This window comes from Ranitomeya variabilis, chromosome 1 (genome assembly GCF_051348905.1).
Source record: "Ranitomeya variabilis isolate aRanVar5 chromosome 1, aRanVar5.hap1, whole genome shotgun sequence".
Taxonomy (NCBI): Eukaryota; Metazoa; Chordata; class Amphibia; order Anura; family Dendrobatidae; genus Ranitomeya; species Ranitomeya variabilis.
The window spans coordinates 771,019,022-771,042,285 of NC_135232.1; the positions used below are offsets into that span (position 1 = coordinate 771,019,022).

General features: G+C 47.8%; 71 pseudogenes; all 71 read left to right on the forward strand.

Annotated features, from left to right (window-relative positions):
• Nucleotides 1–117: 117 nt before the first annotated feature.
• LOC143799867 (5S ribosomal RNA) lies at nt 118–236 on the forward strand (annotated as a pseudogene).
• A 77-nt stretch (nt 237–313) lies between these two features.
• On the forward strand, nt 314–432 carry LOC143798907 (5S ribosomal RNA; annotated as a pseudogene).
• Nucleotides 433–692: 260 nt separating this feature from the next.
• On the forward strand, nt 693–811 carry LOC143799868 (5S ribosomal RNA; annotated as a pseudogene).
• Nucleotides 812–888: 77 nt separating this feature from the next.
• LOC143797560 (5S ribosomal RNA) lies at nt 889–1,007 on the forward strand (annotated as a pseudogene).
• Nucleotides 1,008–1,254: 247 nt separating this feature from the next.
• On the forward strand, nt 1,255–1,373 carry LOC143799869 (5S ribosomal RNA; annotated as a pseudogene).
• Nucleotides 1,374–1,825: 452 nt separating this feature from the next.
• Nucleotides 1,826–1,944, forward strand: LOC143799870 (5S ribosomal RNA; annotated as a pseudogene).
• Nucleotides 1,945–2,021: 77 nt separating this feature from the next.
• On the forward strand, nt 2,022–2,140 carry LOC143800448 (5S ribosomal RNA; annotated as a pseudogene).
• Nucleotides 2,141–2,582: 442 nt separating this feature from the next.
• Nucleotides 2,583–2,701, forward strand: LOC143800495 (5S ribosomal RNA; annotated as a pseudogene).
• Nucleotides 2,702–2,958: 257 nt separating this feature from the next.
• LOC143800449 (5S ribosomal RNA) lies at nt 2,959–3,077 on the forward strand (annotated as a pseudogene).
• Nucleotides 3,078–3,323: 246 nt separating this feature from the next.
• On the forward strand, nt 3,324–3,442 carry LOC143799872 (5S ribosomal RNA; annotated as a pseudogene).
• Nucleotides 3,443–3,519: 77 nt separating this feature from the next.
• Nucleotides 3,520–3,638, forward strand: LOC143797561 (5S ribosomal RNA; annotated as a pseudogene).
• A 251-nt stretch (nt 3,639–3,889) lies between these two features.
• On the forward strand, nt 3,890–4,008 carry LOC143799873 (5S ribosomal RNA; annotated as a pseudogene).
• A 452-nt stretch (nt 4,009–4,460) lies between these two features.
• LOC143799874 (5S ribosomal RNA) lies at nt 4,461–4,579 on the forward strand (annotated as a pseudogene).
• A 77-nt stretch (nt 4,580–4,656) lies between these two features.
• Nucleotides 4,657–4,775, forward strand: LOC143800450 (5S ribosomal RNA; annotated as a pseudogene).
• Nucleotides 4,776–5,218: 443 nt separating this feature from the next.
• Nucleotides 5,219–5,337, forward strand: LOC143797562 (5S ribosomal RNA; annotated as a pseudogene).
• A 257-nt stretch (nt 5,338–5,594) lies between these two features.
• LOC143800451 (5S ribosomal RNA) lies at nt 5,595–5,713 on the forward strand (annotated as a pseudogene).
• Nucleotides 5,714–6,155: 442 nt separating this feature from the next.
• LOC143797563 (5S ribosomal RNA) lies at nt 6,156–6,274 on the forward strand (annotated as a pseudogene).
• Nucleotides 6,275–6,531: 257 nt separating this feature from the next.
• On the forward strand, nt 6,532–6,650 carry LOC143798444 (5S ribosomal RNA; annotated as a pseudogene).
• A 77-nt stretch (nt 6,651–6,727) lies between these two features.
• Nucleotides 6,728–6,846, forward strand: LOC143797564 (5S ribosomal RNA; annotated as a pseudogene).
• Nucleotides 6,847–7,289: 443 nt separating this feature from the next.
• On the forward strand, nt 7,290–7,408 carry LOC143798244 (5S ribosomal RNA; annotated as a pseudogene).
• A 246-nt stretch (nt 7,409–7,654) lies between these two features.
• On the forward strand, nt 7,655–7,773 carry LOC143799875 (5S ribosomal RNA; annotated as a pseudogene).
• A 77-nt stretch (nt 7,774–7,850) lies between these two features.
• Nucleotides 7,851–7,969, forward strand: LOC143800390 (5S ribosomal RNA; annotated as a pseudogene).
• Nucleotides 7,970–8,228: 259 nt separating this feature from the next.
• Nucleotides 8,229–8,347, forward strand: LOC143799876 (5S ribosomal RNA; annotated as a pseudogene).
• Nucleotides 8,348–8,424: 77 nt separating this feature from the next.
• Nucleotides 8,425–8,543, forward strand: LOC143800823 (5S ribosomal RNA; annotated as a pseudogene).
• A 248-nt stretch (nt 8,544–8,791) lies between these two features.
• On the forward strand, nt 8,792–8,910 carry LOC143800746 (5S ribosomal RNA; annotated as a pseudogene).
• A 77-nt stretch (nt 8,911–8,987) lies between these two features.
• Nucleotides 8,988–9,106, forward strand: LOC143798246 (5S ribosomal RNA; annotated as a pseudogene).
• A 247-nt stretch (nt 9,107–9,353) lies between these two features.
• On the forward strand, nt 9,354–9,472 carry LOC143799877 (5S ribosomal RNA; annotated as a pseudogene).
• Nucleotides 9,473–9,549: 77 nt separating this feature from the next.
• On the forward strand, nt 9,550–9,668 carry LOC143800835 (5S ribosomal RNA; annotated as a pseudogene).
• A 248-nt stretch (nt 9,669–9,916) lies between these two features.
• Nucleotides 9,917–10,035, forward strand: LOC143799878 (5S ribosomal RNA; annotated as a pseudogene).
• Nucleotides 10,036–10,112: 77 nt separating this feature from the next.
• Nucleotides 10,113–10,231, forward strand: LOC143798247 (5S ribosomal RNA; annotated as a pseudogene).
• Nucleotides 10,232–10,477: 246 nt separating this feature from the next.
• LOC143800325 (5S ribosomal RNA) lies at nt 10,478–10,596 on the forward strand (annotated as a pseudogene).
• Nucleotides 10,597–10,842: 246 nt separating this feature from the next.
• Nucleotides 10,843–10,961, forward strand: LOC143800326 (5S ribosomal RNA; annotated as a pseudogene).
• A 250-nt stretch (nt 10,962–11,211) lies between these two features.
• On the forward strand, nt 11,212–11,330 carry LOC143799879 (5S ribosomal RNA; annotated as a pseudogene).
• Nucleotides 11,331–11,407: 77 nt separating this feature from the next.
• On the forward strand, nt 11,408–11,526 carry LOC143798248 (5S ribosomal RNA; annotated as a pseudogene).
• A 246-nt stretch (nt 11,527–11,772) lies between these two features.
• LOC143799880 (5S ribosomal RNA) lies at nt 11,773–11,891 on the forward strand (annotated as a pseudogene).
• Nucleotides 11,892–12,148: 257 nt separating this feature from the next.
• On the forward strand, nt 12,149–12,267 carry LOC143799881 (5S ribosomal RNA; annotated as a pseudogene).
• Nucleotides 12,268–12,344: 77 nt separating this feature from the next.
• LOC143797565 (5S ribosomal RNA) lies at nt 12,345–12,463 on the forward strand (annotated as a pseudogene).
• A 249-nt stretch (nt 12,464–12,712) lies between these two features.
• LOC143799883 (5S ribosomal RNA) lies at nt 12,713–12,831 on the forward strand (annotated as a pseudogene).
• Nucleotides 12,832–12,908: 77 nt separating this feature from the next.
• Nucleotides 12,909–13,027, forward strand: LOC143798249 (5S ribosomal RNA; annotated as a pseudogene).
• Nucleotides 13,028–13,273: 246 nt separating this feature from the next.
• LOC143799884 (5S ribosomal RNA) lies at nt 13,274–13,392 on the forward strand (annotated as a pseudogene).
• Nucleotides 13,393–13,469: 77 nt separating this feature from the next.
• LOC143797568 (5S ribosomal RNA) lies at nt 13,470–13,588 on the forward strand (annotated as a pseudogene).
• Nucleotides 13,589–13,845: 257 nt separating this feature from the next.
• LOC143799885 (5S ribosomal RNA) lies at nt 13,846–13,964 on the forward strand (annotated as a pseudogene).
• A 77-nt stretch (nt 13,965–14,041) lies between these two features.
• On the forward strand, nt 14,042–14,160 carry LOC143797569 (5S ribosomal RNA; annotated as a pseudogene).
• Nucleotides 14,161–14,408: 248 nt separating this feature from the next.
• LOC143799886 (5S ribosomal RNA) lies at nt 14,409–14,527 on the forward strand (annotated as a pseudogene).
• A 77-nt stretch (nt 14,528–14,604) lies between these two features.
• LOC143798250 (5S ribosomal RNA) lies at nt 14,605–14,723 on the forward strand (annotated as a pseudogene).
• A 246-nt stretch (nt 14,724–14,969) lies between these two features.
• On the forward strand, nt 14,970–15,088 carry LOC143799888 (5S ribosomal RNA; annotated as a pseudogene).
• A 77-nt stretch (nt 15,089–15,165) lies between these two features.
• On the forward strand, nt 15,166–15,284 carry LOC143797570 (5S ribosomal RNA; annotated as a pseudogene).
• A 260-nt stretch (nt 15,285–15,544) lies between these two features.
• On the forward strand, nt 15,545–15,663 carry LOC143799889 (5S ribosomal RNA; annotated as a pseudogene).
• Nucleotides 15,664–15,740: 77 nt separating this feature from the next.
• LOC143797571 (5S ribosomal RNA) lies at nt 15,741–15,859 on the forward strand (annotated as a pseudogene).
• A 448-nt stretch (nt 15,860–16,307) lies between these two features.
• On the forward strand, nt 16,308–16,426 carry LOC143798251 (5S ribosomal RNA; annotated as a pseudogene).
• Nucleotides 16,427–16,671: 245 nt separating this feature from the next.
• On the forward strand, nt 16,672–16,790 carry LOC143800618 (5S ribosomal RNA; annotated as a pseudogene).
• A 77-nt stretch (nt 16,791–16,867) lies between these two features.
• LOC143797572 (5S ribosomal RNA) lies at nt 16,868–16,986 on the forward strand (annotated as a pseudogene).
• Nucleotides 16,987–17,242: 256 nt separating this feature from the next.
• LOC143799890 (5S ribosomal RNA) lies at nt 17,243–17,361 on the forward strand (annotated as a pseudogene).
• A 77-nt stretch (nt 17,362–17,438) lies between these two features.
• Nucleotides 17,439–17,557, forward strand: LOC143797574 (5S ribosomal RNA; annotated as a pseudogene).
• Nucleotides 17,558–17,806: 249 nt separating this feature from the next.
• Nucleotides 17,807–17,925, forward strand: LOC143799891 (5S ribosomal RNA; annotated as a pseudogene).
• A 77-nt stretch (nt 17,926–18,002) lies between these two features.
• On the forward strand, nt 18,003–18,121 carry LOC143798908 (5S ribosomal RNA; annotated as a pseudogene).
• Nucleotides 18,122–18,377: 256 nt separating this feature from the next.
• LOC143799892 (5S ribosomal RNA) lies at nt 18,378–18,496 on the forward strand (annotated as a pseudogene).
• Nucleotides 18,497–18,573: 77 nt separating this feature from the next.
• LOC143798482 (5S ribosomal RNA) lies at nt 18,574–18,692 on the forward strand (annotated as a pseudogene).
• Nucleotides 18,693–18,943: 251 nt separating this feature from the next.
• Nucleotides 18,944–19,062, forward strand: LOC143799893 (5S ribosomal RNA; annotated as a pseudogene).
• A 77-nt stretch (nt 19,063–19,139) lies between these two features.
• LOC143798252 (5S ribosomal RNA) lies at nt 19,140–19,258 on the forward strand (annotated as a pseudogene).
• A 248-nt stretch (nt 19,259–19,506) lies between these two features.
• LOC143800523 (5S ribosomal RNA) lies at nt 19,507–19,625 on the forward strand (annotated as a pseudogene).
• A 77-nt stretch (nt 19,626–19,702) lies between these two features.
• On the forward strand, nt 19,703–19,821 carry LOC143798253 (5S ribosomal RNA; annotated as a pseudogene).
• A 256-nt stretch (nt 19,822–20,077) lies between these two features.
• LOC143799895 (5S ribosomal RNA) lies at nt 20,078–20,196 on the forward strand (annotated as a pseudogene).
• A 77-nt stretch (nt 20,197–20,273) lies between these two features.
• LOC143800452 (5S ribosomal RNA) lies at nt 20,274–20,392 on the forward strand (annotated as a pseudogene).
• Nucleotides 20,393–20,835: 443 nt separating this feature from the next.
• LOC143798889 (5S ribosomal RNA) lies at nt 20,836–20,954 on the forward strand (annotated as a pseudogene).
• A 257-nt stretch (nt 20,955–21,211) lies between these two features.
• LOC143800453 (5S ribosomal RNA) lies at nt 21,212–21,330 on the forward strand (annotated as a pseudogene).
• A 442-nt stretch (nt 21,331–21,772) lies between these two features.
• LOC143798254 (5S ribosomal RNA) lies at nt 21,773–21,891 on the forward strand (annotated as a pseudogene).
• Nucleotides 21,892–22,138: 247 nt separating this feature from the next.
• Nucleotides 22,139–22,257, forward strand: LOC143800524 (5S ribosomal RNA; annotated as a pseudogene).
• Nucleotides 22,258–22,334: 77 nt separating this feature from the next.
• Nucleotides 22,335–22,453, forward strand: LOC143798255 (5S ribosomal RNA; annotated as a pseudogene).
• Nucleotides 22,454–22,709: 256 nt separating this feature from the next.
• On the forward strand, nt 22,710–22,828 carry LOC143799896 (5S ribosomal RNA; annotated as a pseudogene).
• A 77-nt stretch (nt 22,829–22,905) lies between these two features.
• LOC143800454 (5S ribosomal RNA) lies at nt 22,906–23,024 on the forward strand (annotated as a pseudogene).
• The last annotated feature ends 240 nt before the right edge of the window (nt 23,025–23,264 follow it).

The window sequence follows — 23,264 nt, forward strand, 5'->3', positions numbered from 1 at the left end:
TAAGCAGCTTGAGGCTGGGCAAGTTTCTTTTTTTTTTTTTTTGGGGGGGGGGTTTATCAAAGCTTTCCCTTACAATTTTATATCTCTTGAAAAGACCCGCTGTGGTGCTAGTTGTCCGTCAATGGCCACTCTAAGCTGAATGTGCCTGCCCTCGTCAGATCGCAAACGCTAAGCAGCTTGAGGCTGGGCAAGTACCGGCATGGGAGACTGGCTGGGAATCCCCGGTACCGTTGACTTGCTATTTTGTTTTTCTCAAAGCTTTCCCTTACGATTGTTTTCATCTTGAAAAGACTAGCAGACGCGAAAGCAATCGGTCAATGGCCACACGAAGCTGAATGTGCCTGCCCTCGTCAGATCGCAAATGCTAAGCAGCTTGGGGCTAGGCAAGTACCAGCATGGGAGACTGGCTGGGAATCCCTGGTACCGTTGACTTGGTTTTTTCGTTTTGATCCAAGCTTTCCCTAACGATTGTATTCCTCTTGAAAAGAGCCGCACTGGTGTGAACAATTTGTCATTGGCCACTCTAAGCTGAATGTGCCAGCTCTGGTCAGATCGCAAATGCTAAGCAGCTTGAGGCTGGGCAAGTTTCTTTTTTCTTTTTTTTCTTTTTTTTTTTTTGGGGGGGGGTTTATCAAAGCTTTCCCTTACAATTTTATATCTCTTGAAAAGACCCGCTGTGGTGCTAGTTGTCCGTCAATGGCCACTCTAAGCTGAATGTGCCTGCCCTCGTCAGATCGCAAACGCTAAGCAGCTTGAGGCTGGGCAAGTACCGGCATGGGAGACTGGCTGGGAATCCCCGGTACCGTTGACTTGCTATTTTGTTTTTCTCAAAGCTTTCCCTTACGATTGTTTTCATCTTGAAAAGACTAGCAGACGCGAAAGCAATCGGTCAATGGCCACACTAAGCTGAATGTGCCTGCCCTCGTCAGATCGCAAATGCTAAGCAGCTTGAGGCTAGGCAAGTACCAGCATGGGAGACTGGCTGGGAATCCCTGGTACCGTTGACTTGGTTTTTTCGTTTTCATCCAAGCTTTCCCTGACGATTGTATTCCTCTTGAAAAGAGCCGCACTGGTGTGAACAATCTGTCATTGGCCACTCTAAGCTGAATGTGCCAGCTCTGGTTAGATCGCAAATGCTAAGCAGCTTGAGGCTGGGCAAGTTTCTTTTTTTTTTTTTTTGGGGGGGGGGTTTATCAAAGCTTTCCCTTACAATTTTATATCTCTTGAAAAGACCCGCTGTGGTGCTAGTTGTCCGTCAATGGCCACTCTAAGCTGAATGTGCCTGCCCTCGTCAGATCGCAAACGCTAAGCAGCTTGAGGCTGGGCAAGTACCGGCATGGGAGACTGGCTGGGAATCCCCGGTACCGTTGACTTGCTATTTTGTTTTTCTCAAAGCTTTCCCTTACGATTGTTTTCATCTTGAAAAGACTAGCAGACGCGAAAGCAATCGGTCAATGGCCACACTAACTGAATGTGCCTGCCCTCGTCAGATCGCAAATGCTAAGCAGCTTGGGGCTAAGCAAGTACCAGCATGGGAGACTGGCTGGGAATCCCTGGTACCGTTGACTTGGTTTTTTCGTTTTGATCCAAGCTTTCCCTGACGATTGTATTCCTCTTGAAAAGAGCCGCACTGGTTTGAACAATCTGTCATTGGCCACTCTAAGCTGAATGTGCCAGCTCTGGTCAGATCGCAAATGCTAAGCAGCTTGAGGCTGGGCAAGTTTCTTTTTTCTTTTTTTTTTTTTTTTTTGGGGGGGGGGTTTATCAAAGCTTTCCCTTACAATTTTATATCTCTTGAAAAGACCCGCTGTGGTGCTAGTTGTCCGTCAATGGCCACTCTAAGCTGAATGTGCCTGCCCTCGTCAGATCGCAAACGCTAAGCAGCTTGAGGCTGGGCAAGTACCGGCATGGGAGACTGGCTGGGAATCCCCGGTACCGTTGACTTGCTATTTTGTTTTTCTCAAAGCTTTCCCTTACGATTGTTTTCATCTTGAAAAGACTAGCAGACGCAAAAGCAATCGGTCAATGTCCACACTAAGCTGAATGTGCCTGCCCTCGTCAGATCGCAAATGCTAAGCAGCTTGAGGCTAGGCAAGTACCAGCATGGGAGACTGGCTGGGAATCCCTGGTACCGTTGACTTGGTTTTTTCGTTTTGATCCAAGCTTTCCCTGACGATTGTATTCCTCTTGAAAAGAGCCGCACTGGTGTGAACAATTTGTCATTGGCCACTCTAAGCTGAATGTGCCATCTCTGGTTAGATCGCAAATGCTAAGCAGCTTGAGGCTGGACAAGTTTCTTTTTTTTTTTGGGGGGGGGGGGGTTTATCAAAGCTTTCCCTTACAATTTTATATCTCTTGAAAAGACCCGCTGTGGTGCTAGTTGTCCGTCAATGGCCACTCTAAGCTGAATGTGCCTGCCCTCGTCAGATCGCAAACGCTAAGCAGCTTGAGGCTGGGCAAGTACCGGCATGGGAGACTGGCTGGGAATCCCCGATACCGTTGACTTGCTATTTTTTTTTTCTCAAAGCTTTCCCTTACGATTGTTTTCATCTTGAAAAGACTAGCAGACGCGAAAGCAATCGGTCAATGGCCACACTAAGCTGAATGTGCCTGCCCTCGTCAGATCGCAAATGCTAAGCAGCTTGAGGCTAGGCAAGTACCAGCATGGGAGACTGGCTGGGAATCCCTGGTACCGTTCACTTGGTTTTTTCGTTTTGATCCAAGCTTTCCCTGACGATTGTATTCCTCTTGAAAAGAGCCGCACTGGTTTGAACAATCTGTCATTGGCCACTCTAAGCTGAATGTGCCAGCTCTGGTCAGATCGCAATTGCTAAGCAGCTTGAGGCTGGGCAAGTTTCTTTTTTCTTTTTTTTTTTTTTTTTGGGGGGGGGGGTTTATCAAAGCTTTCCCTTACAATTTTATATCTCTTGAAAAGACCCGCTGTGGTGCTAGTTGTCCGTCAATGTCCACACTAAGCTGAATGTGCCTGCCCTCGTCAGATCGCAAATGCTAAGCAGCTTGAGGCTAGGCAAGTACCAGCATGGGAGACTGGCTGGGAATCCCTGGTACCGTTGACTTGGTTTTTTCGTTTTGATCCAAGCTTTCCCTGACGATTGTATTCCTCTTGAAAAGAGCCGCACTGGTGTGAACAATTTGTCATTGGCCACTCTAAGCTGAATGTGCCAGCTCTGGTTAGATCGCAAATGCTAAGCAGCTTGAGGCTGGACAAGTTTCTTTTTTTTTTTTTGGGGGGGGGGGTTTATCAAAGCTTTCCCTTACAATTTTATATCTCTTGAAAAGACCCGCTGTGGTGCTAGTTGTCCGTCAATGGCCACTCTAAGCTGAATGTGCCTGCCCTCGTCAGATCGCAAACGCTAAGCAGCTTGAGGCTGGGCAAGTACCGGCATGGGAGACTGGCTGGGAATCCCCGGTACCGTTGACTTGCTATTTTGTTTTTCTCAAAGCTTTCCCTTACGATTGTTTTCATCTTGAAAAGACTAGCAGACGCGAAAGCAATCGGTCAATGGCCACACTAAGCTGAATGTGCCTGCCCTCGTCAGATCGCAAATGCTAAGCAGCTTGAGGCTAGGCAAGTACCAGCATGGGAGACTGGCTGGGAATCCCTGGTACCGTTGACTTGGTTTTTTCGTTTTCATCCAAGCTTTCCCTGACGATTGTATTCCTCTTGAAAAGAGCCGCACTGGTGTGAACAATCTGTCATTGGCCACTCTAAGCTGAATGTGCCAGCTCTGGTTAGATCGCAAATGCTAAGCAGCTTGAGGCTGGGCAAGTTTCTTTTTTTTTTTTTTTTGGGGGGGGAGGGGTTTATCAAAGCTTTCCCTTACAATTTTATATCTCTTGAAAAGACCCGCTGTGGTGCTAGTTGTCCGTCAATGGCCACTCTAAGCTGAATGTGCCTGCCCTCGTCAGATCGCAAACGCTAAGCAGCTTGAGGCTGGGCAAGTACCGGCATGGGAGACTGGCTGGGAATCCCCGGTACCGTTGACTTGCTATTTTGTTTTTCTCAAAGCTTTCCCTTACGATTGTTTTCATCTTGAAAAGACTAGCAGACGCGAAAGCAATCGGTCAATGGCCACACTAACTGAATGTGCCTGCCCTCGTCAGATCGCAAATGCTAAGCAGCTTGGGGCTAGGCAAGTACCAGCATGGGAGACTGGCTGGGAATCCCTGGTACCGTTGACTTGGTTTTTTCGTTTTGATCCAAGCTTTCCCTGACGATTGTATTCCTCTTGAAAAGAGCCGCACTGGTTTGAACAATCTGTCATTGGCCACTCTAAGCTGAATGTGCCAGCTCTGGTCAGATCGCAAATGCTAAGCAGCTTGAGGCTGGGCAAGTTTCTTTTTTCTTTTTTTTTTTTTTTTTTTGGGGGGGGGTTTATCAAAGCTTTCCCTTACAATTTTATATCTCTTGAAAAGACCCGCTGTGGTGCTAGTTGTCCGTCAATGGCCACTCTAAGCTGAATGTGCCTGCCCTCGTCAGATCGCAAACGCTAAGCAGCTTGAGGCTGGGCAAGTACCGGCATGGGAGACTGGCTGGGAATCCCCGGTACCGTTGACTTGCTATTTTGTTTTTCTCAAAGCTTTCCCTTACGATTGTTTTCATCTTGAAAAGACTAGCAGACGCAAAAGCAATCGGTCAATGTCCACACTAAGCTGAATGTGCCTGCCCTCGTCAGATCGCAAATGCTAAGCAGCTTGAGGCTAGGCAAGTACCAGCATGGGAGACTGGCTGGGAATCCCTGGTACCGTTGACTTGGTTTTTTCGTTTTGATCCAAGCTTTCCCTGACGATTGTATTCCTCTTGAAAAGAGCCGCACTGGTGTGAACAATTTGTCATTGGCCACTCTAAGCTGAATGTGCCATCTCTGGTTAGATCGCAAATGCTAAGCAGCTTGAGGCTGGACAAGTTTCTTTTTTTTTTTTTGGGGGGGGGGGGTTTATCAAAGCTTTCCCTTACAATTTTATATCTCTTGAAAAGACCCGCTGTGGTGCTAGTTGTCCGTCAATGGCCACTCTAAGCTGAATGTGCCTGCCCTCGTCAGATCGCAAACGCTAAGCAGCTTGAGGCTGGGCAAGTACCGGCATGGGAGACTGGCTGGGAATCCCCGATACCGTTGACTTGCTATTTTTTTTTTCTCAAAGCTTTCCCTTACGATTGTTTTCATCTTGAAAAGACTAGCAGACGCGAAAGCAATCGGTCAATGGCCACACTAAGCTGAATGTGCCTGCCCTCGTCAGATCGCAAATGCTAAGCAGCTTGAGGCTAGGCAAGTACCAGCATGGGAGACTGGCTGGGAATCCCTGGTACCGTTGACTTGGTTTTTTCGTTTTGATCCAAGCTTTCCCTGACGATTGTATTCCTCTTGAAAAGAGCCGCACTGGTTTGAACAATCTGTCATTGGCCACTCTAAGCTGAATGTGCCAGCTCTGGTCAGATCGCAAATGCTAAGCAGCTTGAGGCTGGGCAAGTTTCTTTTTTCTTTTTTTTTTTTTTTTTGGGGGGGGGGGTTTATCAAAGCTTTCCCTTACAATTTTATATCTCTTGAAAAGACCCGCTGTGGTGCTAGTTGTCCGTCAATGTCCACACTAAGCTGAATGTGCCTGCCCTCGTCAGATCGCAAATGCTAAGCAGCTTGAGGCTAGGCAAGTACCAGCATGGGAGACTGGCTGGGAATCCCTGGTACCGTTGACTTGGTTTTTTCGTTTTGATCCAAGCTTTCCCTGACGATTGTATTCCTCTTGAAAAGAGCCGCACTGGTGTGAACAATTTGTCATTGGCCACTCTAAGCTGAATGTGCCAGCTCTGGTTAGATCGCAAATGCTAAGCAGCTTGAGGCTGGACAAGTTTCTTTTTTTTTTTTGGGGGGGGGGGGTTTATCAAAGCTTTCCCTTACAATTTTATATCTCTTGAAAAGACCCGCTGTGGTGCTAGTTGTCCGTCAATGGCCACTCTAAGCTGAATGTGCCTGCCCTCGTCAGATCGCAAACGCTAAGCAGCTTGAGGCTGGGCAAGTACCGGCATGGGAGACTGGCTGGGAATCCCCGATACCGTTGACTTGCTATTTTTTTTTTCTCAAAGCTTTCCCTTACGATTGTTTTCATCTTGAAAAGACTAGCAGACGCGAAAGCAATCGGTCAATGGCCACACTAAGCTGAATGTGCCTGCCCTCGTCAGATCGCAAATGCTAAGCAGCTTGAGGCTAGGCAAGTACCAGCATGGGAGACTGGCTGGGAATCCCTGGTACCGTTGACTTGGTTTTTTCGTTTTGATCCAAGCTTTCCCTGACGATTGTATTCCTCTTGAAAAGAGCCGCACTGGTTTGAACAATCTGTCATTGGCCACTCTAAGCTGAATGTGCCAGCTCTGGTCAGATCGCAAATGCTAAGCAGCTTGAGGCTGGGCAAGTTTCTTTTTTCTTTTTTTTTTTTTTTTTTGGGGGGGGGGTTTATCAAAGCTTTCCCTTACAATTTTATATCTCTTGAAAAGACCCGCTGTGGTGCTAGTTGTCCGTCAATGGCCACTCTAAGCTGAATGTGCCTGCCCTCGTCAGGTCGCAAACGCTAAGCAGCTTGAGGCTGGGCAAGTACCGGCATGGGAGACTGGCTGGGAATCCCCGGTACCGTTGACTTGCTATTTTGTTTTTCTCAAAGCTTTCCCTTACGATTGTTTTCATCTTGAAAAGACTAGCAGACGCGAAAGCAATCGGTCAATGGCCACACTAAGCTGAATGTGCCTGCCCTCGTCAGATCGCAAATGCTAAGCAGCTTGAGGCTAGGCAAGTACCAGCATGGGAGACTGGCTGGGAATCCCTGGTACCGTTGACTTGGTTTTTTCGTTTTGATCCAAGCTTTCCCTGACGATTGTATTCCTCTTGAAAAGAGCCGCACTGGTGTGAACAATCTGTCATTGGCCACTCTAAGCTGAATGTGCCAGCTCTGGTTAGATCGCAAATGCTAAGCAGCTTGAGGCTGGGCAAGTTTCTTTTTTTTTTTTGGGGGGGGGGGGGTTTATGAAAGCTTTCCCTTACAATTTTATATCTCTTGAAAAGACCCGCTGTGGTGCTAGTTGTCCGTCAATGGCCACTCTAAGCTGAATGTGCCTGCCCTCGTCAGATCGCAAACGCTACGCAGCTTGAGGCTGGGCAAGTACCGGCATGGGAGACTGGCTGGGAATCCCCGGTACCGTTGACTTGCTATTTTGTTTTTCTCAAAGCTTTCCCTTACGATTGTTTTCATCTTGAAAAGACTAGCAGACGCGAAAGCAATCGGTCAATGGCCACACTAAGCTGAATGTGCCTGCCCTCGTCAGATCGCAAATGCTAAGCAGCTTGGGGCTAGGCAAGTACCAGCATGGGAGACTGGCTGGGAATCCCTGGTACCGTTGACTTGGTTTTTTCGTTTTGATCCAAGCTTTCCCTAACGATTGTATTCCTCTTGAAAAGAGCCGCACTGGTGTGAACAATTTGTCATTGGCCACTCTAAGCTGAATGTGCCAGCTCTGGTCAGATCGCAAATGCTAAGCAGCTTGAGGCTGGGCAAGTTTCTTTTTTTTTTTTGGGGGGGGGGGGTTTATCAAAGCTTTCCCTTACAATTTTATATCTCTTGAAAAGACCAGCTGTGGTGCTAGTTGTCCGTCAATGGCCACTCTAAGCTGAATGTGCCTGCCCTCGTCAGATCGCAAACGCTAAGCAGCTTGAGGCTGGGCAAGTACCGGCATGGGAGACTGGCTGGGAATCCCCGGTACCGTTGACTTGCTATTTTTTTTTTCTCAAAGCTTTCCCTTACGATTGTTTTCATCTTGAAAAGACTAGCAGACGCGAAAGCAATCGGTCAATGGCCACACTAAGCTGAATGTGACTGCCCTCGTCAGATCGCAAATGCTAAGCAGCTTGAGGCTAGGCAAGTACCAGCATGGGAGACTGGCTGGGAATCCCTGGTACCGTTGACTTGGTTTTTTCGTTTTGATCCAAGCTTTCCCTGACGATTGTATTCCTCTTGAAAAGAGCCGCACTGGTTTGAACAATCTGTCATTGGCCACTCTAAGCTGAATGTGCCAGCTCTGGTCAGATCGCAAATGCTAAGCAGCTTGAGGCTGGGCAAGTTTCTTTTTTCTTTTTTTTTTTTTTTTTTTGGGGGGGGGGGTTTATCAAAGCTTTCCCTTACAATTTTATATCTCTTGAAAAGACCCGCTGTGGTGCTAGTTGTCCGTCAATGGCCACTCTAAGCTGAATGTGCCTGCCCTCGTCAGATCGCAAACGCTAAGCAGCTTGAGGCTGGGCAAGTACCGGCATGGGAGACTGGCTGGGAATCCCCGGTACCGTTGACTTGCTATTTTGTTTTTCTCAAAGCTTTCCCTTACGATTGTTTTCATCTTGAAAAGACTAGCAGACGCAAAAGCAATCGGTCAATGGCCACACTAAGCTGAATGTGCCTGCCCTCATCAGATCGCAAATGCTAAGCAGCTTGAGGCTAGGCAAGTACCAGCATGGGAGACTGGCTGGGAATCCCTGGTACCGTTGACTTGGTTTTTTCGTTTTGATCCAAGCTTTCCCTGACGATTGTATTCCTCTTGAAAAGAGCCGCACTGGTGTGAACAATCTGTCATTGGCCACTCTAAGCTGAATGTGCCAGCTCTGGTTAGATCGCAAATGCTAAGCAGCTTGAGGCTGGGCAAGTTTCTTTTTTTTTTTTTTGGGGGGGGGGGGTTTATCAAAGCTTTCCCTTACAATTTTATATCTCTTGAAAAGACCCGCTGTGGTGCTAGTTGTCCGTCAGTGGCCACTCTAAGCTGAATGTGCCTGCCCTCGTCAGATCGCAAACGCTAAGCAGCTTGAGGCTGGGCAAGTACCGGCATGGGAGACTGGCTGGGAATCCCCGGTACCGTTGACTTGCTATTTTGTTTTTCTCAAAGCTTTCCCTTACGATTGTTTTCATCTTGAAAAGACTAGCAGACGCGAAAGCAATCGGTCAATGGCCACACTAAGCTGAATGTGCCTGCCCTCGTCAGATCGCAAATGCTAAGCAGCTTGGGGCTAGGCAAGTACCAGCATGGGAGACTGGCTGGGAATCCCTGGTACCGTTGACTTGGTTTTTTCGTTTTGATCCAAGCTTTCCCTAACGATTGTATTCCTCTTGAAAAGAGCCGCACTGGTGTGAACAATTTGTCATTGGCCACTCTAAGCTGAATGTGCCAGCTCTGGTCAGATCGCAAATGCTAAGCAGCTTGAGGCTGGGCAAGTTACTTTTTTTTTTTTTGGGGGGGGGGGGTTTATCAAAGCTTTCCCTTACAATTTTATATCTCTTGAAAAGACCCGCTGTGGTGCTAGTTTTCCGTCAATGGCCACTCTAAGCTGAATGTGCCTGCCCTCGTCAGATCGCAAACGCTAAGCAGCTTGAGGCTGGGCAAGTACCGGCATGGGAGACTGGCTGGGAATCCCCGGTACCGTTGACTTGCTATTTTGTTTTTCTCAAAGCTTTCCCTTACGATTGTTTTCATCTTGAAAAGACTAGCAGACACGAAAGCAATCGGTCAATGGCCACACTAAGCTGAATGTGCCTGCCCTCATCAGATCGCAAATGCTAAGCAGCTTGAGGCTAGGCAAGTACCAGCATGGGAGACTGGCTGGGAATCCCTGGTACCGTTGACTTGGTTTTTTCGTTTTGATCCAAGCTTTCCCTGACGATTGTATTCCTCTTGAAAAGAGCCGCACTGGTGTGAACAATCTGTCATTGGCCACTCTAAGCTGAATGTGCCAGCTCTGGTTAGATCGCAAATGCTAAGCAGCTTGAGGCTGGGCAAGTTTTTTTTTTTTTTTTTTTGGGGGGGGGGGTTTATCAAAGCTTTCCCTTACAATTTTATATCTCTTGAAAAGACCCGCTGTGGTGCTAGTTTTCCGTCAATGGCCACTCTAAGCTGAATGTGCCTGCCCTCGTCAGATCGCAAACGCTAAGCAGCTTGAGGCTGGGCAAGTACCGGCATGGGAGACTGGCTGGGAATCCCCGGTACCGTTGACTTGCTATTTTGTTTTTCTCAAAGCTTTCCCTTACGATTGTTTTCATCTTGAAAAGACTAGCAGACGCGAAAGCAATCGGTCAATGGCCACACTAAGCTGAATGTGCCTGCCCTCGTCAGATCGCAAATGCTAAGCAGCTTGGGGCTAGGCAAGTACCAGCATGGGAGACTGGCTGGGAATCCCTGGTACCGTTGACTTGGTTTTTTCGTTTTGATCCAAGCTTTCCCTAACGATTGTATTCCTCTTGAAAAGAGCCGCACTGGTGTGAACAATTTGTCATTGGCCACTCTAAGCTGAATGTGCCAGCTCTGGTCAGATCGCAAATGCTAAGCAGCTTGAGGCTGGGCAAGTTTCTTTTTTTTTTTTTTGGGGGGGGGGTTTATCAAAGCTTTCCCTTACAATTTTATATCTCTTGAAAAGACCCGCTGTGGTGCTAGTTTTCCGTCAATGGCCACTCTAAGCTGAATGTGCCTGCCCTCGTCAGATCGCAAATGCTAAGCAGCTTGGGGCTAGGCAAGTACCAGCATGGGAGACTGGCTGGGAATCCCTGGTACCGTTGACTTGGTTTTTTCGTTTTGATCCAAGCTTTCCCTAACGATTGTATTCCTCTTGAAAAGAGCCGCACTGGTGTGAACAATCTGTCATTGGCCACTCTAAGCTGAATGTGCCAGCTCTGGTCAGATCGCAAATGCTAAGCAGCTTGAGGCTGGGCAAGTTTCTTTTTTTTTTTTTTGGGGGGGGGGTTTATCAAAGCTTTCCCTTACAATTTTATATCTCTTGAAAAGACCCGCTGTGGTGCTAGTTTTCCGTCAATGGCCACTCTAAGCTGAATGTGCCTGCCCTCGTCAGATCGCAAATGCTAAGCAGCTTGGGGCTAGGCAAGTACCAGCATGGGAGACTGGCTGGGAATCCCTGGTACCGTTGACTTGGTTTTTTCGTTTTGATCCAAGCTTTCCCTAACGATTGTATTCCTCTTGAAAAGAGCCGCACTGGTGTGAACAATCTGTCATTGGCCACTCTAAGCTGAATGTGCCAGCTCTGGTTAGATCGCAAATGCTAAGCAGCTTGAGGCTGGGCAAGTTTCTTTTTTTTTTTTTTTTGGGGGGGGGGGGTTTATCAAAGCTTTCCCTTACAATTTTATATCTCTTGAAAAGACCCGCTGTGGTGCTAGTTGTCCGTCAATGGCCACTCTAAGCTGAATGTGCCTGCCCTCGTCAGATCGCAAACGCTAAGCAGCTTGAGGCTGGGCAAGTACCGGCATGGGAGACTGGCTGGGAATCCCCGGTACCGTTGACTTGCTATTTTGTTTTTCTCAAAGCTTTCCCTTACGATTGTTTTCATCTTGAAAAGACTAGCAGACGCGAAAGCAATCGGTCAATGGCCACACTAAGCTGAATGTGCCTGCCCTCGTCAGATCGCAAATGCTAAGCAGCTTGGGGCTAGGCAAGTACCAGCATGGGAGACTGGCTGGGAATCCCTGGTACCGTTGACTTGGTTTTTTCGTTTTGATCCAAGCTTTCCCTAACGATTGTATTCCTCTTGAAAAGAGCCGCACTGGTGTGAACAATTTGTCATTGGCCACTCTAAGCTGAATGTGCCAGCTCTGGTCAGATCGCAAATGCTAAGCAGCTTGAGGCTGGGCAAGTTTCTTTTTTTTTTTTTTGGGGGGGGGGTTTATCAAAGCTTTCCCTTACAATTTTATATCTCTTGAAAAGACCCGCTGTGGTGCTAGTTTTCCGTCAATGGCCACTCTAAGCTGAATGTGCCTGCCCTCGTCAGATCGCAAACGCTAAGCAGCTTGAGGCTGGGCAAGTACCGGCATGGGAGACTGGCTGGGAATCCCCGGTACCGTTGACTTGGTTTTTTCGTTTTGATCCAAGCTTTCCCTGACGATTGTATTCCTCTTGAAAAGAGCCGCACTGGTTTGAACAATCTGTCATTGGCCACTCTAAGCTGAATGTGCCAGCTCTGGTCAGATCGCAAATGCTAAGCAGCTTGAGGCTGGGCAAGTTTCTTTTTTCTTTTTTTTTTTTTTTTTTGGGGGGGGGGTTTATCAAAGCTTTCCCTTACAATTTTATATCTCTTGAAAAGACCCGCTGTGGTGCTAGTTGTCCGTCAATGGCCACTCTAAGCTGAATGTGCCTGCCCTCGTCAGATCGCAAACGCTAAGCAGCTTGAGGCTGGGCAAGTACCGGCATGGGAGACTGGCTGGGAATCCCCGGTACCGTTGACTTGCTATTTTGTTTTTCTCAAAGCTTTCCCTTACGATTGTTTTCATCTTGAAAAGACTAGCAGACGCGAAAGCAATCAGTCAATGGCCACACTAAGCTGAATGTGCCTGCCCTCGTCAGATCGCAAATGCTAAGCAGCTTGAGGCTAGGCAAGTACCAGCATGGGAGACTGGCTGGGAATCCCTGGTACCGTTGACTTGGTTTTTTCGTTTTGATCCAAGCTTTCCCTGACGATTGTATTCCTCTTGAAAAGAGCCGCACTGGTGTGAACAATCTGTCATTGGCCACTCTAAGCTGAATGTGCCAGCTCTGGTTAGATCGCAAATGCTAAGCAGCTTGAGGCTGGGCAAGTTTCTTTTTTTTTTTTTTTTGGGGGGGGGGGTTTATCAAAGCTTTCCCTTACAATTTTATATCTCTTGAAAAGACCCGCTGTGGTGCTAGTTGTCCGTCAATGGCCACTCTAAGCTGAATGTGCCTGCCCTCGTCAGATCGCAAACGCTAAGCAGCTTGAGGCTGGGCAAGTACCGGCATGGGAGACTGGCTGGGAATCCCCGGTACCGTTGACTTGCTATTTTGTTTTTCTCAAAGCTTTCCCTTACGATTGTTTTCATCTTGAAAAGACTAGCAGACGCGAAAGCAATCGGTCAATGGCCACACTAAGCTGAATGTGCCTGCCCTCGTCAGATCGCAAATGCTAAGCAGCTTGGGGCTAGGCAAGTACCAGCATGGGAGACTGGCTGGGAATCCCTGGTACCGTTGACTTGGTTTTTTCGTTTTGATCCAAGCTTTCCCTAACGATTGTATTCCTCTTGAAAAGAGCCGCACTGGTGTGAACAATTTGTCATTGGCCACTCTAAGCTGAATGTGCCAGCTCTGGTCAGATCGCAAATGCTAAGCAGCTTGAGGCTGGGCAAGTTTCTTTTTTTTTTTTTTGGGGGGGGGGTTTATCAAAGCTTTCCCTTACAATTTTATATCTCTTGAAAAGACCCGCTGTGGTGCTAGTTTTCCGTCAATGGCCACTCTAAGCTGAATGTGCCTGCCCTCGTCAGATCGCAAACGCTAAGCAGCTTGAGGCTGGGCAAGTACCGGCATGGGAGACTGGCTGGGAATCCCCGGTACCGTTGACTTGCTATTTTTTTTTTCTCAAAGCTTTCCCTTACGATTGTTTTCATCTTGAAAAGACTAGCAGACGCGAAAGCAATCGGTCAATGGCCACACTAAGCTGAATGTGCCTGCCCTCGTCAGATCGCAAATGCTAAGCAGCTTGAGGCTAGGCAAGTACCAGCATGGGAGACTGGCTGGGAATCCCTGGTACCGTTGACTTGGTTTTTTCGTTTTGATCCAAGCTTTCCCTGACGATTGTATTCCTCTTGAAAAGAGCCGCACTGGTTTGAACAATCTGTCATTGGCCACTCTAAGCTGAATGTGCGAGCTCTGGTCAGATCGCAAATGCTAAGCAGCTTGAGGCTGGGCAAGTTTCTTTTTTCTTTTTTTTTTTTTTTTTTTGGGGGGGGGTTTATCAAAGCTTTCCCTTACAATTTTATATCTCTTGAAAAGACCCGCTGTGGTGCTAGTTGTCCGTCAATGGCCACTCTAAGCTGAATGTGCCTGCCCTCGTCAGATCGCAAACGCTAAGCAGCTTGAGGCTGGGCAAGTACCGGCATGGGAGACTGGCTGGGAATCCCCGGTACCGTTGACTTGCTATTTTGTTTTTCTCAAAGCTTTCCCTTACGATTGTTTTCATCTTGAAAAGACTAGCAGACGCGAAAGCAATCGGTCAATGGCCACACTAAGCTGAATGTGCCTGCCCTCGTCAGATCGCAAATGCTAAGCAGCTTGAGGCTAGGCAAGTACCAGCATGGGAGACTGGCTGGGAATCCCTGGTACCGTTGACTTGGTTTTTTCGTTTTGATCCAAGCTTTCCCTGACGATTGTATTCCTCTTGAAAAGAGCCGCACTGGTGTGAACAATCTGTCATTGGCCACTCTAAGCTGAATGTGCCAGCTCTGGTTAGATCGCAAATGCTAAGCAGCTTGAGGCTGGGCAAGTTTCTTTTTTTTTTTTGGGGGGGGGGGGGGTTTATCAAAGCTTTCCCTTACAATTTTATATCTCTTGAAAAGACCCGCTGTGGTGCTAGTTGTCCGTCAATGGCCACTCTAAGCTGAATGTGCCTGCCCTCGTCAGATCGCAAACGCTAAGCAGCTTGAGGCTGGGCAAGTACCGGCATGGGAGACTGGCTGGGAATCCCCGGTACCGTTGACTTGCTATTTTGTTTTTCTCAAAGCTTTCCCTTACGATTGTTTTCATCTTGAAAAGACTAGCAGACGCGAAAGCAATCGGTCAATGGCCACACTAAGCTGAATGTGCCTGCCCTCGTCAGATCGCAAATGCTAAGCAGCTTGGGGCTAGGCAAGTACCAGCATGGGAGACTGGCTGGGAATCCCTGGTACCGTTGACTTGGTTTTTTCGTTTTGATCCAAGCTTTCCCTAACGATTGTATTCCTCTTGAAAAGAGCCGCACTGGTGTGAACAATTTGTCATTGGCCACTCTAAGCTGAATGTGCCAGCTCTGGTCAGATCGCAAATGCTAAGCAGCTTGAGGCTGGGCAAGTTTCTTTTTTTTTTTTTTGGGGGGGGGGTTTATCAAAGCTTTCCCTTACAATTTTATATCTCTTGAAAAGACCAGCTGTGGTGCTAGTTGTCCGTCAATGGCCACTCTAAGCTGAATGTGCCTGCCCTCGTCAGATCGCAAACGCTAAGCAGCTTGAGGCTGGGCAAGTACCGGCATGGGAGACTGGCTGGGAATCCCCGGTACCGTTGACTTGCTATTTTTTTTTTCTCAAAGCTTTCCCTTACGATTGTTTTCATCTTGAAAAGACTAGCAGACGCGAAAGCAATCGGTCAATGGCCACACTAAGCTGAATGTGCCTGCCCTCGTCAGATCGCAAATGCTAAGCAGCTTGAGGCTAGGCAAGTACCAGCATGGGAGACTGGCTGGGAATCCCTGGTACCGTTGACTTGGTTTTTTCGTTTTGATCCAAGCTTTCCCTGACGATTGTATTCCTCTTGAAAAGAGCCGCACTGGTTTGAACAATCTGTCATTGGCCACTCTAAGCTGAATGTGCCAGCTCTGGTCAGATCGCAAATGCTAAGCAGCTTGAGGCTGGGCAAGTTTCTTTTTTCTTTTTTTTTTTTTTTTTTTGGGGGGGGGGGGTTTATCAAAGCTTTCCCTTACAATTTTATATCTCTTGAAAAGACCCGCTGTGGTGCTAGTTGTCCGTCAATGGCCACTCTAAGCTGAATGTGCCTGCCCTCGTCAGATCGCAAACGCTAAGCAGCTTGAGGCTGGGCAAGTACCGGCATGGGAGACTGGCTGGGAATCCCCGGTACCGTTGACTTGCTATTTTGTTTTTCTCAAAGCTTTCCCTTACGATTGTTTTCATCTTGAAAAGACTAGCAGGCGCGAAAGCAATCGGTCAATGGCCACACTAAGCTGAATGTGCCTGCCCTCGTCAGATCGCAAATGCTAAGCAGCTTGAGGCTAGGCAAGTACCAGCATGGGAGACTGGCTGGGAATCCCTGGTACCGTTGACTTGGTTTTTTCGTTTTGATCCAAGCTTTCCCTGACGATTGTATTCCTCTTGAAAATAGCCGCACTGGTGTGAACAATCTGTCATTGGCCACTCTAAGCTGAATGTGCCAGCTCTGGTTAGATCGCAAATGCTAAGCAGCTTGAGGCTGGGCAAGTTTCTTTTTTTTTTTTTTTTTTTGGGGGGGGGGGTTTATCAAAGCTTTCCCTTACAATTTTATATCTCTTGAAAAGACCCGCTGTGGTGCTAGTTGTCCGTCAATGGCCACTCTAAGCTGAATGTGCCTGCCCTCGTCAGATCGCAAACGCTAAGCAGCTTGAGGCTGGGCAAGTACCGGCATGGGAGACTGGCTGGGAATCCCCGGTACCGATGACTTGCTATTTTGTTTTTCTCAAAGCTTTCCCTTACGATTGTTTTCATCTTGAAAAGACTAGCAGACGCGAAAGCAATCGGTCAATGGCCACACTAAGCTGAATGTGCCTGCCCTCGTCAGATCGCAAATGCTAAGCAGCTTGGGGCTAGGCAAGTACCAGCATGGGAGACTGGCTGGGAATCCCTGGTACCGTTGACTTGGTTTTTTCGTTTTGATCCAAGCTTTCCCTAACGATTGTATTCCTCTTGAAAAGAGCCGCACTGGTGTGAACAATTTGTCATTGGCCACTCTAAGCTGAATGTGCCAGCTCTGGTCAGATCGCAAATGCTAAGCAGCTTGAGGCTGGGCAAGTTTCTTTTTTTTTTTTTGGGGGGGGGGTTTATCAAAGCTTTCCCTTACAATTTTATATCTCTTGAAAAGACCCGCTGTGGTGCTAGTTTTCCGTCAATGGCCACTCTAAGCTGCATGTGCCTGCCCTCGTCAGATCGCAAACGCTAAGCAGCTTGAGGCTGGGCAAGTACCGGCATGGGAGACTGGCTGGGAATCCCCGGTACCGTTGACTTGCTATTTTTTTTTTCTCAAAGCTTTCCCTTACGATTGTTTTCATCTTGAAAAGACTAGCAGACGCGAAAGCAATCGGTCAATGGCCACACTAAGCTGAATGTGCCTGCCCTCGTCAGATCGCAAATGCTAAGCAGCTTGAGGCTAGGCAAGTACCAGCATGGGAGACTGGCTGGGAATCCCTGGTACCGTTGACTTGGTTTTTTCGTTTTGATCCAAGCTTTCCCTGACGATTGTATTCCTCTTGAAAAGAGCCGCACTGGTTTGAACAATCTGTCATTGGCCACTCTAAGCTGAATGTGCCAGCTCTGGTCAGATCGCAAATGCTAAGCAGCTTGAGGCTGGGCAAGTTTCTTTTTTCTTTTTTTTTTTTTTTTTTGGGGGGGGGTTTATCAAAGCTTTCCCTTACAATTTTATATCTCTTGAAAAGACCCGCTGTGGTGCTAGTTGTCCGTCAATGGCCACTCTAAGCTGAATGTGCCTGCCCTCGTCAGATCGCAAACGCTAAGCAGCTTGAGGCTGGGCAAGTACCGGCATGGGAGACTGGCTGGGAATCCCCGGTACCGTTGACTTGCTATTTTGTTTTTCTCAAAGCTTTCCCTTACGATTGTTTTCATCTTGAAAAGACTAGCAGACGCGAAAGCAATCGGTCAATGGCCACACTAAGCTGAATGTGCCTGCCCTCGTCAGATCGCAAATGCTAAGCAGCTTGAGGCTAGGCAAGTACCAGCATGGGAGACTGGCTGGGAATCCCTGGTACCGTTGACTTGGTTTTTTCGTTTTGATCCAAGCTTTCCCTGACGATTGTATTCCTCTTGAAAAGAGCCGCACTGGTGTGAACAATCTGTCATTGGCCACTCTAAGCTGAATGTGCCAGCTCTGGTTAGATCGCAAATGCTAAGCAGCTTGAGGCTGGGCAAGTTTCTTTTTTTTTTTTTTTTGGGGGGGGGGGTTTATCAAAGCTTTCCCTTACAATTTTATATCTCTTGAAAAGACCCGCTGTGGTGCTAGTTGTCCGTCAATGGCCACTCTAAGCTGAATGTGCCTGCCCTCGTCAGATCGCAAACGCTAAGCAGCTTGAGGCTGGGCAAGTACCGGCATGGGAGACTGGCTGGGAATCCCCGGTACCGTTGACTTGCTATTTTGTTTTTCTCAAAGCTTTCCCTTACGATTGTTTTCATCTTGAAAAGACTAGCAGACGCGAAAGCAATCGGTCAATGGCCACACGAAGCTGAATGTGCCTGCCCTCGTCAGATCGCAAATGCTAAGCAGCTTGGGGCTAGGCAAGTACCAGCATGGGAGACTGGCTGGGAATCCCTGGTACCGTTGACTTGGTTTTTTCGTTTTGATCCAAGCTTTCCCTAACGATTGTATTCCTCTTGAAAAGAGCCGCACTGGTGTGAACAATTTGTCATTGGCCACTCTAAGCTGAATGTGCCAGCTCTGGTCAGATCGCAAATGCTAAGCAGCTTGAGGCTGGGCAAGTTTCTTTTTTCTTTTTTTTTTTTTTTTTGGGGGGGGGGTTTATCAAAGCTTTCCCTTACAATTTTATATCTCTTGAAAAGACCCGCTGTGGTGCTAGTTGTCCGTCAATGGCCACTCTAAGCTGAATGTGCCTGCCCTCGTCAGATCGCAAACGCTAAGCAGCTTGAGGCTGGGCAAGTACCGGCATGGGAGACTGGCTGGGAATCCCCGGTACCGTTGACTTGCTATTTTGTTTTTCTCAAAGCTTTCCCTTACGATTGTTTTCATCTTGAAAAGACTAGCAGACGCGAAAGCAATCGGTCAATGGCCACACTAAGCTGAATGTGCCTGCCCTCGTCAGATCGCAAATGCTAAGCAGCTTGAGGCTAGGCAAGTACCAGCCTGGGAGACTGGCTGGGAATCCCTGGTACCGTTGACTTGGTTTTTTCGTTTTGATCCAAGCTTTCCCTGACGATTGTATTCCTCTTGAAAAGAGCCGCACTGGTGTGAACAATCTGTCATTGGCCACTCTAAGCTGAATGTGCCAGCTCTGGTTAGATCGCAAATGCTAAGCAGCTTGAGGCTGGGCAAGTTTCTTTTTTTTTTTTTTTTTGGGGGGGGGGGGTTTATCAAAGCTTTCCCTTACAATTTTATATCTCTTGAAAAGACCCGCTGTGGTGCTAGTTGTCCGTCAATGGCCACTCTAAGCTGAATGTGCCTGCCCTCGTCAGATCGCAAACGCTAAGCAGCTTGAGGCTGGGCAAGTACCGGCATGGGAGACTGGCTGGGAATCCCCGGTACCGTTGACTTGCTATTTTGTTTTTCTCAAAGCTTTCCCTTACGATTGTTTTCATCTTGAAAAGACTAGCAGACGCGAAAGCAATCGGTCAATGGCCACACTAAGCTGAATGTGCCTGCCCTCGTCAGATCGCAAATGCTAAGCAGCTTGGGGCTAGGCAAGTACCAGCATGGGAGACTGGCTGGGAATCCCTGGTACCGTTGACTTGGTTTTTTCGTTTTGATCCAAGCTTTCCCTAACGATTGTATTCCTCTTGAAAAGAGCCGCACTGGTGTGAACAATTTGTCATTGGCCACTCTAAGCTGAATGTGCCAGCTCTGGTTAGATCGCAAATGCTAAGCAGCTTGAGGCTGGGAAAGTTTCTTTTTTTTTTTTTTTGGGGGGGGGGGTTTATCAAAGCTTTCCCTTACAATTTTATATCTCTTGAAAAGACCCGCTGTGGTGCTAGTTGTCCGTCAATGGCCACTCTAAGCTGAATGTGCCTGCCCTCGTCAGATCGCAAACGCTAAGCAGCTTGAGGCTGGGCAAGTACCGGCATGGGAGACTGGTTGGGAATCCCCGGTACCGTTGACTTGCTATTTTGTTTTTCTCAAAGCTTTCCCTTACGATTGTTTTCATCTTGAAAAGACTAGCAGACGCGAAAGCAATCGGTCAATGGCCACACTAAGCTGAATGTGCCTGCCCTCGTCAGATCGCAAATGCTAAGCAGCTTGGGGCTAGGCAAGTACCAGCATGGGAGACTGGCTGGGAATCCCTGGTACCGTTGACTTGGTTTTTTCGTTTTGATCCAAGCTTTCCCTGACGATTGTATTCCTCTTGAAAAGAGCCGCACTGGTTTGAACAATCTGTCATTGGCCACTCTAAGCTGAATGTGCCAGCTCTGGTCAGCTCGCAAATGCTAAGCAGCTTGAGGCTGGGCAAGTTTCTTTTTTCTTTTTTTTTTTTTTTTTTGGGGGGGGGTTTATCAAAGCTTTCCCTTACAATTTTATATCTCTTGAAAAGACCCGCTGTGGTGCTAGTTGTCCGTCAATGGCCACTCTAAGCTGAATGTGCCTGCCCTCGTCAGATCGCAAACGCTAAGCAGCTTGAGGCTGGGCAAGTACCGGCATGGGAGACTGGCTGGGAATCCCCGGTACCGTTGACTTGCTATTTTGTTTTTCTCAAAGCTTTCCCTTACGATTGTTTTCATCTTGAAAAGACTAGCAGACGCAAAAGCAATCGGTCAATGTCCACACTAAGCTGAATGTGCCTGCCCTCGTCAGATCGCAAATGCTAAGCAGCTTGAGGCTAGGCAAGTACCAGCATGGGAGACTGGCTGGGAATCCCTGGTACCGTTGACTTGGTTTTTTCGTTTTGATCCAAGCTTTCCCTGACGATTGTATTCCTCTTGAAAAGAGCCGCACTGGTGTGAACAATTTGTCATTGGCCACTCTAAGCTGAATGTGCCAGCTCTGGTTAGATCGCAAATGCTAAGCAGTTTGAGGCTGGACAAGTTTCTTTTTTTTTTTTTTGGGGGGGGGGGTTTATCAAAGCTTTCCCTTACAATTTTATATCTCTTGAAAAGACCCGCTGTGGTGCTAGTTGTCCGTCAATGGCCACTCTAAGCTGAATGTGCCTGCCCTCGTCAGATCGCAAACGCTAAGCAGCTTGAGGCTGGGCAAGTACCGGCATGGGAGACTGGCTGGGAATCCCCGATACCGTTGACTTGCTATTTTTTTTTTCTCAAAGCTTTCCCTTACGATTGTTTTCATCTTGAAAAGACTAGCAGACGCGAAAGCAATCGGTCAATGGCCACACTAAGCTGAATGTGCCTGCCCTCGTCAGATCGCAAATGCTAAGCAGCTTGAGGCTAGGCAAGTACCAGCATGGGAGACTGGCTGGGAATCCCTGGTACCGTTGAATTGGTTTTTTCGTTTTGATCCAAGCTTTCCCTGACGATTGTATTCCTCTTGAAAAGAGCCGCACTGGTTTGAACAATCTGTCATTGGCCACTCTAAGCTGAATGTGCCAGCTCTGGTCAGATCGCAAATGCTAAGCAGCTTGAGGCTGGGCAAGTTTCTTTTTTCTTTTTTTTTTTTTTTTTTGGGGGGGGGGTTTATCAAAGCTTTCCCTTACAATTTTATATCTCTTGAAAAGACCCGCTGTGGTGCTAGTTGTCCGTCAATGTCCACACTAAGCTGAATGTGCCTGCCCTCGTCAGATCGCAAATGCTAAGCAGCTTGAGGCTAGGCAAGTACCAGCATGGGAGACTGGCTGGGAATCCCTGGTACCGTTGACTTGGTTTTTTCGTTTTGATCCAAGCTTTCCCTGACGATTGTATTCCTCTTGAAAAGAGCCGCACTGGTGTGAACAATTTGTCATTGGCCACTCTAAGCTGAATGTGCCAGCTCTGGTTAGATCGCAAATGCTAAGCAGCTTGAGGCTGGACAAGTTTCTTTTTTTTTTTTGGGGGGGGGGGGTTTATCAAAGCTTTCCCTTACAATTTTATATCTCTTGAAAAGACCCGCTGTGGTGCTAGTTGTCCGTCAATGGCCACTCTAAGCTGAATGTGCCTGCCCTCGTCAGATCGCAAACGCTAAGCAGCTTGAGGCTGGGCAAGTACCGGCATGGGAGACTGGCTGGGAATCCCCGATACCGTTGACTTGCTATTTTTTTTTTCTCAAAGCTTTCCCTTACGATTGTTTTCATCTTGAAAAGACTAGCAGACGCGAAAGCAATCGGTCAATGGCCACACTAAGCTGAATGTGCCTGCCCTCGTCAGATCGCAAATGCTAAGCAGCTTGGGGCTAGGCAAGTACCAGCATGGGAGACTGGCTGGGAATCCCTGGTACCGTTGACTTGGTTTTTTCGTTTTGATCCAAGCTTTCCCTAACGATTGTATTCCTCTTGAAAAGAGCCGCACTGGTGTGAACAATTTGTCATTGGCCACTCTAAGCTGAATGTGCCAGCTCTGGTTAGATCGCAAATGCTAAGCAGCTTGAGGCTGGGAAAGTTTCTTTTTTTTTTTTTTGGGGGGGGGGGTTTATCAAAGCTTTCCCTTACAATTTTATATCTCTTGAAAAGACCCGCTGTGGTGCTAGTTGTCCGTCAATGGCCACTCTAAGCTGAATGTGCCTGCCCTCGTCAGATCGCAAACGCTAAGCAGCTTGAGGCTGGGCAAGTACCGGCATGGGAGACTGGTTGGGAATCCCCGGTACCGTTGACTTGCTATTTTGTTTTTCTCAAAGCTTTCCCTTACGATTGTTTTCATCTTGAAAAGACTAGCAGACGCGAAAGCAATCGGTCAATGGCCACACTAAGCTGAATGTGCCTGCCCTCGTCAGATCGCAAATGCTAAGCAGCTTGGGGCTAGGCAAGTACCAGCATGGGAGACTGGCTGGGAATCCCTGGTACCGTTGACTTGGTTTTTTCGTTTTGATCCAAGCTTTCCCTGACGATTGTATTCCTCTTGAAAAGAGCCGCACTGGTTTGAACAATCTGTCATTGGCCACTCTAAGCTGAATGTGCCAGCTCTGGTCAGATCGCAAATGCTAAGCAGCTTGAGGCTGGGCAAGTTTCTTTTTTCTTTTTTTTTTTTTTTTTTGGGGGGGGGTTTATCAAAGCTTTCCCTTACAATTTTATATCTCTTGAAAAGACCCGCTGTGGTGCTAGTTGTCCGTCAATGGCCACTCTAAGCTGAATGTGCCTGCCCTCGTCAGATCGCAAACGCTAAGCAGCTTGAGGCTGGGCAAGTACCGGCATGGGAGACTGGCTGGGAATCCCCGGTACCGTTGACTTGCTATTTTGTTTTTCTCAAAGCTTTCCCTTACGATTGTTTTCATCTTGAAAAGACTAGCAGACGCAAAAGCAATCGGTCAATGTCCACACTAAGCTGAATGTGCCTGCCCTCGTCAGATCGCAAATGCTAAGCAGCTTGAGGCTAGGCAAGTACCAGCATGGGAGACTGGCTGGGAATCCCTGGTACCGTTGACTTGGTTTTTTCGTTTTGATCCAAGCTTTCCCTGACGATTGTATTCCTCTTGAAAAGAGCCGCACTGGTGTGAACAATTTGTCATTGGCCACTCTAAGCTGAATGTGCCAGCTCTGGTTAGATCGCAAATGCTAAGCAGTTTGAGGCTGGACAAGTTTCTTTTTTTTTTTTTGGGGGGGGGGGGTTTATCAAAGCTTTCCCTTACAATTTTATATCTCTTGAAAAGACCCGCAGTGGTGCTA